Genomic DNA, 16,468 nt, shown 5'->3' on the forward strand with positions numbered 1-16,468 from the left:
TTGTTCCATGTCCAGTTCTAATTGTTGCTTCTTGACCTGCAGGCAGATTTCTCAGGAGGCAGGTCAGGTGGTCTAGTATTCCCATCTCTTCAAGAATTTTCCACAGTTTGTTGTGATCCACACAGTCAAAGGCTTTGGTGTATTTATTAAAGTAGAAGTATATGCTTTTCTGAAACTCCCTTGCTTTTTCTATGATCCAGCAGATGTTGGCAATTTGATCTCTGGTTCCTCTGGATTTTCTAAAACCAGCTTGAACATCTGGAAGTTCATGATTCATGTACTGTTAAAGCCTGGCTTGGAGAATTTTGATCATTACTTTACTAGCATGTGAGATGAGTGCAATTGTGCAGTAGATTGAGCATTCTTTGGCATTGCCTTTCTTTGGGATTGGAATGAAAATTGACCTTGTCCAGTCCTGTGGCAACTGCTGAGTTTTCCAAATTTGCTGGCATATTGAGTGCAGCACTTTCACAGCATCATCTTTCAGGATTTGAAATAGCTCAACTGGAATTCCATCATCTCCCCTAGCCTTGTTCATAGTAATGCTTCCTAAGGCCCACTTGACTTTGTATTCTAGGATGTCTGGCTTTAGGTGAGTGATCACACCATTGTGGTTATCTGGGTCATGAAGATCTTTTTTGTACAGTTCTTCTGTGTATTCTTGCCACCTCTTCTTAATATCTGCTTCTGTTAGGTCCATACCATTTCTGCCCTTTATTGAGCCCATCTTTGCATGAAAGTTTCCCTTGGTATCTCAAATTTTCTTGAAGAGCTCTCTAGTCTTTCCCATTCTATTGTTTTCCTCCATTTCTTTGCATTGATCGCTGAGGAAGGCTTTCTTATCTCTCCTTGCTACTCTTTGGAACTCTGCATTCAAATGTGTATATCTTTCCTTTTCTCCTTTGCCTTTAGCTTCTCTTCTTTTCACAGCTATTTTTAAGCGCTTGTCAGACAACCATTGTGCCTTTTTGCATTTCTTTTTCTTGGGATGGCCTTGATCACTGCCTCCTGTACAATGTCATGAACCTCCATCCATAGTTCTTCAGGCACTCTGTCGGATCTAATCCCTTGAATCTATTTGTCACTTCCACTGTATAATTGTAAGGGATTTGATTTAGGTCATAGCTGAATGGTCTAGTGGTTTTCCCTACTTTCTTCAGTTTAAGTCTGAGTTTGGCAATAAGGAGTTCATGATCTGAGCAAGTCAGCGCCCAGTCTTGTTTTTTGCTGACCATATAGAGCTTCTCCATCTTTGGAGTCACTGTAGTTCATTTTTAACTGCAAGTACCTTGTAGGGACACTTGGCCATCTGCTGAGTGGACTGATGCAAAGATTCCCACTGCTAGGAATATCTGGCAGTGCTTGGTTGCATGTGTGGTTCCTGTCCTACGCCCTGAACATTGTTGCCATTGTTTAGTTGCTCCGTCGTGTCTGACTCGTTTGTGACTCCATGGAGTGCAGCCCACCATGCTCTTCTGTCCATGAAATTTCCCCAGCAAGAATACCTAGGTAGTTTGCCATTTCCTTCTCCAAGGGATCTTCCTGACCCAAGGATCAAATCGGTGTCTCCCGCCTTGCATAGGCCTGTCCTAGATCATGTGTGGCATGCAATAGTCTTGTGAGTCTGAAGATATTTAGTCTAATCTAAGAAAGAGCCTCATGGGCATTGCAGAGTGGCAGCAGCAGTAGGCTAGACTTTTAGACCCTCCATTCAATTTGACCAATGGACTGTGAGATAAGGGAATGAGGAAGAAACTGCTGACAAATTACTAAATGTGAGAGAGAAGCCATCTACCCATTCTCTGATGTTGAAAACTCTGCTGTATATAAAAGAGGATAAATCATCCCCTTGTGGGGGGCAGATTTGGGTTGAAGTAAAACCAACTGCACACTGAAAGAAGAAATTTCTCACTGTTCACTGTGGGACCCACTGCATCTGGGCCACAGAAACTTATTAACAAACATTGGTTGGTTGGGTGTTGGACAGGGGTGGCAAAGACAAAAGAATGATTCACAAGACACCATGCCTGTGATGGGACTGCCACCTGATAAAGCAGGCGTGACTGCCAGGTAGACTGATTCCATGCAAACTTGAATCTACAGAGAGATGTTTGAGAGTGCCCAAGAGAGTGGAAGGCAAAAGCAGACAGCAGGCTGCATGATGGCCATCAGGTCCAAGCAGAGCTACAACAGTATAATAGCATGTAGGGTCACCAATAAAAGATTAAAGAAAATGCTAAGGGATAGCCCTGGCTCAGCCCTAAACATCTTCCATAATTCTGATAAAAAGCTGTGGACTGAGAATGCTTGAGGCCACTTAAGGCTACACAAGAGCCTGACCAATGGCCTCTGCTGCCATCTAGTGAAGACTTGGTGGGAATGCAAACACTTTCTAAAGTGAGAAGAGGTTGTTAAAGCAATAATTGGTTATTTTAAAGGCCTGCACTGTACACTTTCAGACTGGATAAAACCTTTGATATACAAATGGTATATAGGGAGAACAGATTATTTTTCTTAAAAAGTTAAATTTCAGTGTAGTATGTTCTGTCTGCTAAAAACTAATCATGTAATATTGTTAGCTGTAGTGAAAGTGAAGTCACTCAGTCGTGTCCGACTTTTTGCGACCCCATGGACTGTAGCCTACCAGGCTCCTCCATCCATGGGATTTTCCAGGCAATAGTCCTGGAGTGGGTTGCCATTTCCTTCTTCAGGGGATCTTCCAAGCCCAGAGATCGAACCCGGGTCTCCCGCATTGTAGACAGATGCTTTACCGTCTGAGCCACCAGGGAAGCTCCATTGTTAGCTGTAAAATACCTAGAAATCCCAAAATAAAGACGGTATTGTAGGCACTATAAATACAGATGATCAGATCATTCTAGATTCATAGGATATGAAGGGAACATCCTTACTGTAATACAAATCCTGGTGATGGCAAAATATTCAATCTTGTCCTTTATGTTAAAAGTGATAATCACAATCTTGGGAAAGAAGAATGGAACTGGAGGAATCAACCTGCCTGACTTCAGACTATACTACAAAGTTTCAGTCATCAAGAAAGTATGGTACTGGCACAAAGAAAGAAATATAGAACAATGGAACAAAATAGAAAGCCCAGAGATAAATCCACGCACCTATGGACACTTTATCTTTGACAAAGGAGGCAAGAATATACAATGGAGAAAAGACAATCTCTTTAACAAGTGGTGCTGGAAAAACTGGCTAACCACTTGTAAAAGAATGAAACTAGAACACTTTCCAATACCATACACAAAACTAAACTCAAAATGGATTAAAGATCTAAATGTAAAACCAGAAATTATAAAACTCCTAGAGGAAAACATGGGCAAAACACTCTCTGACATAAATCACAGCAGGATCCTCTATGACAAACCTCCCAGAGTAACAGAAATAAAAGCAAAAATAAACAAATGGGACCTAATTAAACTTAAAAGATTTTTCACAATGAAGGAAACTATAAGCAAGGTGAAAAGACAGCCTTCAGAATAGGAGAAAATAATAGCAAACGAAGCAACTGACAAAGAATTAATCTCAAAAATATACAAGCACCTCCTGCAACTCAATTCCAGAAAAATAAATGACCCAATCAAAAAATGGGCCAAAGAACTAAACAGACATTTCTCCAAAGAAGGCATACAGATGGCTAACAAACACATGAAAAAATGCTCAACATCACTCATTATCAGAGAAATGCAAATCAAAACCACCAAGAGGTACCATTTCACGCCAGTCAGAATGGCTGCTATCAAATAGTCTACAGACAATAAGTGCTGGAGAGGGTGTGGAAAAAAGGGAACCCTCTTGCACTGTTGGTGAGAATGCAAACTAGTACAGCCACTATGGAGAACAGTGTGGAGATTCCTTTAAAAAACTGGAAATAGAACTGCCATACAACCCAGCAACCCCACTGCTGGGCATACACACTGAGGAAATCAGAATAGAAAGAGACACATGTACCCCAGTGTTCACTGAAGCACCGTTTACAATAGCTAAGACATGGAAGCAATCTAGATGTCCCTCGGCAGACGAACGGATAAGAAAGCTGTGGTACATATACACAATGGAATATTACTCAGCTATTAAAAAGAGTGCATTTGAATCAATTCTAATGAGGTGGATGAAACTGGAGCCTATCATACAGAGTGAAGTAAGTCAGAAAAACACCAATACTAATGCATTAGTATACTAATGCATATATATGGAATTTAGAAAGATGGTAGCGATAACCCTATATGTGAGACAGCAAAAGAGACACAGATGTAAAGAACAGACTTTTGGACTCTGTGGGAGACGGCAAGGGTGGGATGATTTGAGAGAATAACATTGAAACATGTATATTAGCATATGTGAAATAGATCACCAGTCCAGGTTTGATGCATGAGACAGGGCGTTCAGGGCTAATGCACTGGGATGACCTGAGGGGTGGGATGGGGAGGGAGGTGGGAAGGGGGTTCAGGATGGTGGACACATGTACACCCATGGCTGATTTGTGTCGATGTGGTGGCTAAAGCCACTACAATATTGTAAAGTAATTAGCCTCCAATTAAAACAAATAAATTAATTTTTTTTAAAGTTCTAATCAAAGCCATGGCAAAGATTAAAAAAAAAAAAAAAAAACACTTCTGCATGATAACCTAACCTTAGGTTTATTTCCCTAAAATTATGTCAAGTATTTTGCTAGGCTATTGTTGTTACTGTCATTCAGTTGCTAAGTTGTGTCTGACTCTTTGCGACCCCATGTTCTTCCATCTAGCCCATCAGGTTCCTCTGCCCGCAAGGTTTTCCAGGCAAGGATACTGGAGTGGATCGCCATTTCTTCTCAAGGGGATCTTCCCGATCCAGGGACCAAACTTGTGTCTCCTGCATTGCAGGTGGATTCTTTACTACTGAGCCACCAGGAAAGAAAGGCTGCATTGCTTACAGTAAAAATGATCATTGGTAGAGACTTCCCTAGTGGTCCAGTGGTTAAGAATCCACCTGCCAATGCAGGGGGCCTGGGTTCAATCCCTGATCTGGGAGAATTCCACATGCTGCAGAGCAACTAAGCCCAAAAGCCTCAAAGAGTGAGCCCAAGTTCTGAAGCCGTCTTGCCTAGAACCTGTGCTCTGCAACAAGTGAAGCCACCTCAATGAGAAGTCCATGTACCACAACAGAGTAGGCCCCAGGCGCCACAACTAGAGAAAGGCTGCACACAGCAACGAAGACCCAGTGCAGTCAAAAATAAAAACTAAATGAGACAACCCGGAGGGATGGTACCGGGAGGGAGGAGGGAGGGGGGTTCAGGATGGGGAACACGTGTATACCTGTGGCGGATTCATGTTGATGTATGGCAAAACCAGTACAATCTTATAAAGTAATTAACCTCCAATTAAAACAAATAAATTTTTTTTAAAAAGCTAACCCTAAAATGATCATTGATGAGACTTCCCTGATGGTCCAATGGTAAGACTCCACACTTCCAATGTAAGGAGTGCGAGTTCAGTCCCTGGTTTGGCAACTAAGATCCCACATGCTGCACGGTATAGCCAAAAAAATTTTTAATTAAAAAAAATTTTTTCATCATTGGTAAACTGGACTGACAGATCTGCAACTACCTAACGGGGAAGCCGTTGTTTGGGGTTTTGTGAGTACTGGACTCTTATAACTAGGCATATCCCTTGCAGAAACCCTGGAAACTGTGCCTGTGGAATTATGAGATTGTCTCTTGTGAGGCAGAGAGTGAAGTGAGGTGAAGTCACTCAGTCGTGTCTGACCCTTTGAGACCCCATGGACTGTAGCCTGCCAGGCTCTTCTGTCCGTGGAATTTTCCAGGCAAGGATACTGGAGTGGGTTGCCGTGAGGCATGAGACATTTAAACCAAAGCAGCTCTCACTGAGGTCCAATGTGCATCTAGCATCTTTGTACCTACCCAGTGAACTGTGGCAAAGAATGTCTGAAGCTCCCCTAACCTATCTCCCTCTAAACAGACTGAGTGTGGCTTGCGGTCATCTTGTGAGTCTAAATAAGCCTGAAAGTGAAACTGTTAGTCACTCAGTAGTGTCTGACTCTGCAACCCTATGGACTGTAGCCCACCAGGCTCCTCTGTCCAAGGAATTCTCCAGATAATAAGACTAGAGTGGGTAACCATTCCCTTCTCCAAGGGGATCTTTCTGACCCAAAGATTGAACTCCTAAATAAGTCTAAGAGACCACTAGTAGGCCTTACATAGGTACTTACATCAGCTGCCCAAAATGACTTTTTTTTTTCCCTTTTGTTTTCTGTAACTATATTCATTTCCTTTTCATTTGTTATTTGTTATAATTTGTTGAATTACAGTCAGCATAATGCTGAGGGGAGGGAGAGGAGTCCAGTGGTGACTAGGGGAAGGGATGCCGTGTCCCTATGTCTTACTGTTTCACTTTTTATTATGAAAAGCATATTTTCTATATTTAAACATAGAAAAGTTGCAAAAAGAATATAAAGAACTTCTAGAAAGATTCACAGAAGATTGACTAATTGTTAACATTTCACCACATTGCTTTATGTTTTTTCTCTCTCTACATATATATATATATATATTTATTATCATTATTTTTATTTGAGAGTAAGTTGCAGCCATCATACCCCTTTATTCTTAATTATTTTATTGTATACTTCCTAAAAGCAAAACATCTATGAAGATTTCCCCAGTGGTCCAGTAGTTAAGACTTCACCTTCCAATGTAGGGGGTGCTGTTTTGATCCCTGGCCTGGGAACTAAGATCCCACTCAAAACATAAAATAGAAACAATATTGTAACAAATTTAATAATGACTTTAAAAATAGTCCACATTTTTTAAAAAATCTATGTGCATAATTGCGGTACAATTTTCAAGCTGGAAATTAATATCAATACAATGCTATTACCTAATTAACAGACCTATGAAAATTTCCATAGATCCCAGTGGCCCAGAATTCCATGCCCAAAGACCCTCCGGCCTATTTCTTCTTCTTTTAATATTTATTTACTTATTTGGCACGTAAGATCTTTAGCTGTGACATGTTCCCTGACGAGGGATCAAACCTGGGTCCTCTGCACTGGAAGCACAAAGTCTCAGCCAGTGGACCACCAGGGGAGTCCCACCTCAAGCCTGTTTCTAAATAGGCCTCCATAGGCCTCTCTTCCTATGTCCACCATCTTGAAGCATGACAGATTGCCACTTACAGGATGCTTTTCCTTAGGCTTGAGTGTGACTTCAAGAGGCACAGATGGGGCCTTCACACTGCTGGAAAGAGGTGAGAGTGGGAAGAGAAGAGGGCCTGGGCCATGGTCAGGGATGGTTCTCCCCCTTCACCATGTTCTGACATGGAACTCCGAGGAGTCAGGGAAGTCTACATTTGACCAGTCAGTTTGAAGGTGCAGTTTATCTGCTGCCATTGTTCAGTTTCTAGGTCATGTCTGACTCTGCAACTCCATGGACTGCAGCACGCCAGGCTTCCCTGTCCTTCCCCATCTCCCAGAGTTTGCGCAGATTCATGTCCACTGAATTGGTGCTGTTATCCAGTTTATCTAGAAAAATAAAGTAACATTTTATTTCACCTCTTATTGCTTGGATTATAACTGTTAAACATTTCGACATATGATACATGACCCATTTGTAATTTGACCCTGCTCCACCATGGAATACCCTGGGTAAAAGAACAAACATTGCTCAGAATGGTCTTAGGGTGAGCTGGTGCCCACAGGTGTTCACCTGAGAAGGTAATCTGAAAGCTGACTCCTGTCTCCACATTGCCCCTGGGAGAATCAGGAATGTCAGTGGCAATGCCTCCCAGCCTCCCTTGCCTGCAACCACTCAGTTTGGTGACAAGCCCCAGGCTTAGTGCTCAGCATTTTCAACAACAACAGTGCAGAATCCAAACTGGCCAGTTCCTCATTCTATCCACTCTCTACCTCTGGAATATCTTTTCTTTCTAGTTTATCTAATTTCTTTGAACAGCTTCATATTTGACCAAAAAATCCCCTCTGATGGACTTAAGACCTCCAGACGTTTCTTTCTTTTTTTTTTTTTTTTTTTGCCACACCACACAGCATATGGGATCTTAGTTCCCCCATCAGAGATCAACCCTTCACCTCATGCAGTGAAAGCTCAGAGTCTTAACCAGTGGACTGCCAGGGAAGACTCCTTGGAAGTTTTTCTCCCTCTTATTTATTTAACACACTACTACCACCACCACAGCTACTGTTACTGAAAGGTATGCATGGGGGGGTCTGGATGCTCACCTCTCAAAAGTCAAAAAGCAGGCCAGGTTGGTGGAAAGGAAAGTTTGCTTTATTTCAGATGCTGGCAACTGGCGGGGGGTGGTAGGGTGGACATCTGTCCAAAGGCTTATTCCCCCTGCTGACAAGCAGAGGGTAAGAGAGGGTAAGAGCGGGGATTGGGGTCACATGCAGAAACAGTACAGTCATCTCTGACAGTCATCTTCAATCGGTCGTCAGTGGTCTGACTAGCATCATGTTGCTTGTTCTAGGTACAGTTAATCTTCAGTTCAGGGGTGCATTTGTTCCCATTTCTTTGCAGTCAGTTCTCAGAATTGTGGCAGCTCAAGTCCAGGTACAGTCTGGTCATCATGGAGTTAACTCCTCCACCTGGTGTTTTGGTATCTACAAGACAGCTCACAAGATACGGCTCAGAATATTATCTATAGCCCTTGAAAAAGAACTGAACGTCCTTGGCTGTTCTTAATGACTACATTATTATTATTTAGTCTCCTTAGACTGTTTTGCTTTGTTTCAGAATTTTTCACTTCTCTGATTAAACTTTTCCTTTGATTGAAGTTTTCCACAGGCAAAAGGAAGGCAGAGAACATGATGGGGGTGGCGGGCCAAGGACCATGCAGTCCTGCTCTGTTTCAACACCGCATCCACACTGCCACAACTGCCCCTGGTCAGCACAGGGTCCTAAGGCTCATTTTCTTTTCCCAGAACACTCTAAATCCAAAAGATACTGTAAGGGATGCATCTTACCAACACTAATGTACACTCAAGTCCAAGATACTTCGGAATTTCAACTAAGTAAATAACACCAATATGGTGCCCAGATCTTAGAAGTGAGGTGTATCTGGAAAAATGAGCAATTCTTTAAAATATTACTGGGATGACCCAGAAGGGTGGTACGGGGAGGGAGGTGGGAGGGGGGTTCAGGATGGGGAACACATGTACACCCGTGGCAGATTCATGTTGATGTATGGCAAAACCAATACAATGTTGTAAAGTAATTAGCCTCCAATTAAAAGAAATAAATTTAAATTAAAAAAATAAAATATTACCCCATGAAGTACCTCTAACTTTTAATGTTGTTTAGAGGTAAGTGTGTAAATGTCACTTTCGATAACGTAATACTTTCGGTAAGACAGCCAAAAACATCCAAATGTAATTACTGCCACATGTTTTACACAGTTACTAATAATATGAGTGAGTGATAGTTGCTCAGTCATGCCTGACTCTTTGCAACCCCATGGACTGTAGCCTGCCAGGCTCCTCTGTCCCTGGAATTCTCCAGGCAAGATTACTGGAGTGGGTTGCCATTTCCTTCTCATAATATAGGAATATATAATTTATTGTTATGTAATTTACTTTTTTTTTTCATTATTTTGCTCAGTTTTTTTAACTTTTGTCCTAAAATTACTTTCTATAAATGTCATATAAACTCTAAGGAGTTCCCTGGCAGTCCAATAGTTAGGACTCGGTGCTTTCACTGATGTGGGCCCAAGTTCAGTCCCTGGTTGGGGAACTAAGATCCCACAGACTGCTGCGGTATGGCCAGTGTGTGTGTGTGTGTGTCTGTGTGTGTTATATATATTCACGCACGCTCAGTTGCTCAGTCATGTCTGACTCTTTGTGACCCCATAGGCTGTAGCCTTCCAGGCTCCTCTGTCCATGGAATTTTGAGTATTGGGGTGAGTTGCCATTTCCTCCTCCAGGGGATCATCCCTGCCCAGGGATTGAATCGCCATCTCCTGCAGCTCCCGCATTGTCAAGTGGATTCTTCACACTGAGCCATCTGGGAAGCCAGGTTATATCCACATAAACTCTAAAAGTTGTTCCGTTGTAATTTGTTTCTTTTTATGATGCTTTGAATCTCCAGAAAAAAGGAATTTTTATGAAAGTGTTTTGCAACAATGCATTGATTAGTTACTCCATCATTTTTATTTGCCAATAGTTATTCCTGTTACTTACCACAATTTACTTATTTATATCTTCAATAACCCTGGTCAACTATCAGAACACAAGATCAGTTAAGATACACAATAGAGCAAAACCAGGAATTTTTCCCTCAAAGAAGTAAAGCAGAACCAGTTCCTAAGTAGGCCACTTTCTCTTCCAGCTGGGTGCTGTAATAGAAAGAACTGAGGTTTGGACTGAAAATACGTGAGAACAAGTCTTGACTCCACCATCGTCCACCTGAGGTCAAAACCTACTCTGGCCCTTGATTTTCCCAGTGTAAAGAGAGGAGTGTGCTAATACTGATTCTCTGCTCTACCACACATGAAATCATATGAAGATTGACTGATAAAATTCTTTGTTAACAGTATATTAATGTGCTATTTGTGATCATCCCACAGCGTGCAAAGTCTGTTCATTGGATCATGATCCCTCATGCTGCAGTGGTGTGGCAGCCTGCAGGAGGGGTCCTCTCTCTTTACTTAAATTGTACATTGAGAATAACTACCTCCTTAAATTTTGCACCCTACCTTGATGCCTACCTTGTCTCACACCAGCCCTGGCCCTGATTCCTTGGAGGGAGACCCAAAGCCTGCAGCTGTAGGAATAAGCCAGTGTAATTGTTTCCTGGTCTAATGTGCCCTGGTGCTGAAGTTCCATCCTCGAGGGACTGACCGTCTACATTCCCCTGCGATCCTCTGTATTGGGCTCACAGTGTGGGCCTCAAAGTCATTGAATTTTAACTTAATGTCCCATCTTGTCTTAAGTTTTTGCTCTCTGCAAACTTTACATCTGCACATACATTTCAGGGGGAAAAAAGTGTAAGAGCACTCGTGAACCTCTGCTGTAGATTCTCTTTGGAACTTTGAACTTGTGGGTTCAAGTATCCCCCCAAATTTGGGGGATTCTGGACCACTGGTCTTTGATATATTTTTCCTCCATTTTTGGAACTCCAACTACACATATATTATACAACTTGATATTGTTTCACAAGTCACTGAGATTCTGTTCATCTTTAACCATTTTCTCCCTGTACTTCGTTTGAATAATTTCCACCAACCTGTCTTCAATTTGACTCTCCTGTGTTCTGCAGCTCCATTCTGCATTAGGTCTAAACCATGGATCCATGGATGCATTTGATAATCCTTAATCCTGAGCTTATTTGTAAGACATGGCAATGCCCTTTTGGATTTCAACAGAAAGCTTTATTTATTTATTTTGGATTTTAATAGAAAGCTATACTTATTTATGGTTTTTCCAGTAGTTGTGTATGGATGTGAGAGTTGGACCATAAAGAAGGCAGAGCACCAAAGAATAGATGCTTTTGAACTGTGGTGCTGGAGAAGACTCTGAGAGCCCCTTGGACAGCAAGGACATCAAACCAGTCAATCCTAAAGGAAATCAACTCTGGATATTCATTGGAAGGACTGAGGCTGAAGCTGAATCTCCAATACTTTGGCCACCTGATGTGAAGAGCTGACTCATTGGAACATGAGTTCCCCTGATGCTGGGGAAGATTGAAAGCTGGAGAAGAGGGCAACAGAGGATGAGATGGTTGGATGGCATCACTAACTCAAAGGACATGAGTTTGAGCAAACTGCAGGAGATAGTGAAGGACAGGGTAACCTGTCGTGCTGCAGTCCATGGGGTCATGGAGTCAGACATGACTGAATGAATGAACAACAACAAGAAAACTTTACAAGTTCCACAAGCCCATCTTAGTTGCAAGAACCAAACTTCAAAATTAGTACAGAAATTTCTGCCTAAAATTCTGTTAATAGCTAAAACTTTCAGCTGGGTTCCCTGACGTCTCGCCCTGCATGTATTCCTGTTAGAAGTCAACCAGAGCTTTGAGGGGAATTTATATGCACATTTTGCAGTTATTCTCCATGACTCACTCCCTTCTAGGATGTCCTCCATCAGTTTTCAATTTTAGGGCAGTTTTGACAGTCCTAAAATCTCATCTCAGTCTTCAGCTAGTAAGACCACCACTTTAAAAAATAATTCTTATTGACAAAGGAGGCAAGAATATACAATGGAGTAAAGACAATCTCTTTAACAAGTGGTGCTGGGAAGATCACTTTCTAACACCACACACAAAAATAAACTCAAAATGGATTAAAGATCTAAATGTAAGACCAGAAACTATAAAACTCCTAGAGGAGGACATTGGCAAAACACTCTCTGACATAAATCACAGCAGGATCCTCTATGAGCCACCTCCCAGAATTCTGGAAATAAAAGCAAAAATAAACAAATGGGATCTAATTAAAATTAAAAGCTTCTGCACAACAAAGGAAAATATAAGCAAGGTGAAAAGACAGCCTTCAGAATGGGAGAAAATAATAGCAAATGAAGCAACCGACAACTAATCTCAAAAATATACAAGCAACTTATGCAGCTCAATTCCAGAAAAATAAATGACCCAGTCAAAAAATGGGCCAAAGAACTAAATAGACATTTCTCCAAAGAAGACATACGATGGCTAACAAACACATGAAAAGATGCTCAACATCACTCATTATTAGAGAAATGCAAATCAAGACCACAATGAGGTACCACTTCACACCAGTCAGAATGGCTGCGATCCAAAAGTCTGCAAGCAATAAATGCTAGAGAGGGTGTGGAGAAAAGGGAACCCTCTTACACTGTTGGTGGGAATGCAAACTAGTACAGCCACTATGGAGAACAGTATGGAGATTCCTTAAAAAATTGTAAATAGAACTGCCTTATGACCCAGAAATCCCACTGCTGGGCATACACACCAAGGAAACCAGAATAGAAAGAGACACATGTACCCCAATGTTCATCACAGCACTGTTTATAATAACCAGGACATGGAAACAACCTAGATGTCCATCAGCAGATGAATGGATCAGAAAGCTGTGGTACATATACACAATGGAGTATTACTCAGCCATTAAAAAGAATACATTGGAATCAGTTCTAATGAGATGGATGAAACTGGAGCCTATTATACAGAATGAAGTAAGCCAGAAAGAAAAACACCAATACAGTATACTAACACATATATATGGAATTTAGAAAGATGGTAATGATGACCTTGTATGCGAGACAGCAAAAGAGACACAGATGTGTAGAGCAGACTTTTGGACTCTGTGGGAGAGGGAGAGGGTGGGATGATTCAGGAGAATGGCATTGAAACATGTGTACTATCATGTAAGAAACAACTCGCCAGTCTATGTTCGATGCAGGATACAGGATGCTTGGGGCTGGTGCACTGGGATGACCGAGAGAGATGGTATGGGGAGGCAGGTGGGAGCGGGGTTCATGTTTGGGAACTCATGTACACCCGTGGTGGATTCATGTCAATGTATGGCAAAACCAATGCAGTATTGTAAAGTAAAATAAAGTAAAAATAAAAATTTTTTTAAAAGGTTAAAAAATGAAATAATAATAATAATTTTTATTGAAATATAGCTGATTTATACTGCTGTGTTAGTTTCAGGTGTGAAAGTGATTCACTTATTGTTTTAGATTCTTTTCCATTATAGATACTATAAGATATTGAGTTCCCTTGGTATCTCTAATTTTCTTGGAGAGATCTCTAGTCTTTCCCATTCTGTCGTTTTCCTCTATTTCTTTGCATTGATCGCTGAGGAAGGCTTTCTTATCTCTCCTTGCTATTCTTTGGAACTCTGCATTCAGATGGTTATCTTTCCTTTTCTCCTTTGCTTTTCACTTCTCTTCTTTTAACAGCTATTTGTAAGGCCACCCCAGAGAGCCATTTTGCTTTTTTGCATTTCCTTTCATTGGGGATGGTCTTGAGCCCTGTCTCCTGTATATGGCTTGATAAAGGACAGAAATGGTATGGACCTAACAGAAGCAGAAGATATTAAGAAAAGGTGGCAAGAATACACAGAAGAACTATACAAAAAAAGATCTTCACGACCAAGATAATCACAATGGTGTGATCACTCACCTAGAGCCAGACATCCTGGAATGTAAAGTCAAGTGGGCCTTAGGAAGCATCACTATGAACAAAGCTAGTGGAGGTGATGGAATTCCAGTTGAGCTATTTCAAATCCTGAAAGATGATGCTGTGAAAGTGCTGCACTCAATATGCCAGCAAACTTGGAAAACTCAGCAGTGGCCACAGGACTGGACAAGGTCAGTTTTCATTCCAGTCCCAAAGAAAGGCAATGCCAAAGAATGCTCAGACTACCACACAATTCCACTCATCTCACACGCTAGTAAAGTAATGCTCAAAATTCTCCAAGCCAGGCTTCAGCAATACATGAACCGCGAACTTCCAAATGTTCAAGCTTGTTTTAGAAAATGCAGAGGAACCAGAGATCGAATTGCCAACATGCGCTGGATCATCAAAAAAGCAACAGAGTTACAGCAAAACATCTCTTTCTGCTTTATTGACTATGCCAAAGCCTTTGACTGTGTGGATCACAATGAACTGTGGAAAATTCTGAAAGAGATGGGAATACCAGACCACCTGATCTGCCTCTTGAGAAACCTATATGCAGGTCAGGAAGCAGCAGTTAGAACTGGACATGGAACAACAGACTGGTTCCAAATAGGAAAAGGAGAACACCAAGGCTGTATATTGTCACCCTGCTTATTTAACTTCTATGCAGAATACATCATGAGAAACGCTGGGCTGGAAGAAGCATAGGCTGGAATCAAGATTGCCGGGAGAAATATCAATAACCTCAATATGCAGATGATACCACCCTCATGGCAGAAAGTGAAGAGGAACTAAAAACCTCTTGATGAAAGTGAAAGTGGAGAGTGAAAATGTTGGCTTAAAGCTCAACATTCAGAAAACGAAGATCATGGCATCCAGTCCCATCACTTCATGGGAAATAGATGGGGAAACAGTGGAAACAGTGTCAGACTTTATTTTGGGGGTCTCCAAAATCACTGCAGATGGTGATTGCAGCCATGAAATTAAAAGACGCTTACTCCTTGGAAGGAAAGTTATGACCAACCTAGATAGCATATTCAAAAGCAGAGACATTACTTTGCCAACAAAGGTCTGTCTAGTCAAGGTTATGGTTTTTCCAATGGTCATGTATGGATGTGAGAGCTGGACTGTGAAGAAAGCTGAGCACCGAAGAATTGATGCTTTTGAACTGTGGTGTTGGAGAAGACTCTTGAGAGTCCCTTGGACTGCAAGGAGATCCAACCAGTCCATTCTGAAGGAGATCAGCCCTGGGATTTCTTTGGAAGGAATGATGCTAAAGCTGAAACTCCAGTACTTTGGCCACCTCATGCGAAGAGCTGACTCATTGGAAAAGACTCTGATGTTGGGAGGGATCAGGGGCAGGAGGAGAAGGGGACGACAGAGGATGAGATGGCTGGATGGCATCATTGACTTGATGGACATGAGTCTGAGTGAACTCCGGGAGTTGGTGATGGACAGGGAAGCCTGGCGTGCTGCGATTCATGGGGTCGCAAAGAGTCAGACACAACTGAGCAACTGAACTGAACTGATTCTTCCTTAGATACTTAATTGTAGTAAAATTATATACAGTGAAGATAAATCTTTCTAGTCTTTATTGTGTAAAATATACATAACTGAGAAATTTACTGTTTTCACCATTTTAAAGTGGTATTAAATATACTTATATTGCTGTATAACCATCACCATCATCCACCTCCAGCACTTTTTCATCATCCCAAAATGAAATTCCATATCCTTGAAACAAAATTAGGAAACCCTGTCTGCCTAGGGCTTCCCCAGTGGCTCACCAGCAAAGAATCTGTTTGAAATACATGTGACATGGGTTAATCCCTGAGTTGAGAAGATTGCCCTGGAGAAGGAAATGGCAATCCATGCCAGTATTCTTGCCTGAGAAATCCCATGGAAAGAGGAGCCTGGTGGGCTGCAGTCCATGAGGTCACTAAAGAGTATAACATGACTTAGCAGCTAAACAACAACCACAGAAACCCCTGCCTGCCCCCAGCTCCTAGTAACCACCATTCTACTTTCTGTCTCCATGAATTTGACTGTTCTAGTACTTCATACAAATGGTATCATACAGTATTTGTCCTTTTGTTAGAACACTTAAAGATAGCTGGGATCTTTTGTTTGTTTTTCCTATTGACTGATTGATTGATTTGACCACACCAAATCTTAGTTACAGTACAGGGGATCTTTGATTTTCCTTGTGGCAGGTGGGATCTTTAGTTGCGGCATGTGGAATCTAGTTGCTTGACCAAGGATTGAATCCCGGCCCCCTGCGTTAGGTATTTGGAGTTGCAGCCACTGGACCACCAGGGAAGTCCCTGA

The sequence above is a fragment of the Ovis aries genome, chromosome 14 (assembly GCF_016772045.2).
Source record: "Ovis aries strain OAR_USU_Benz2616 breed Rambouillet chromosome 14, ARS-UI_Ramb_v3.0, whole genome shotgun sequence".
Lineage (NCBI taxonomy): Eukaryota > Metazoa > Chordata > Mammalia > Artiodactyla > Bovidae > Ovis > Ovis aries.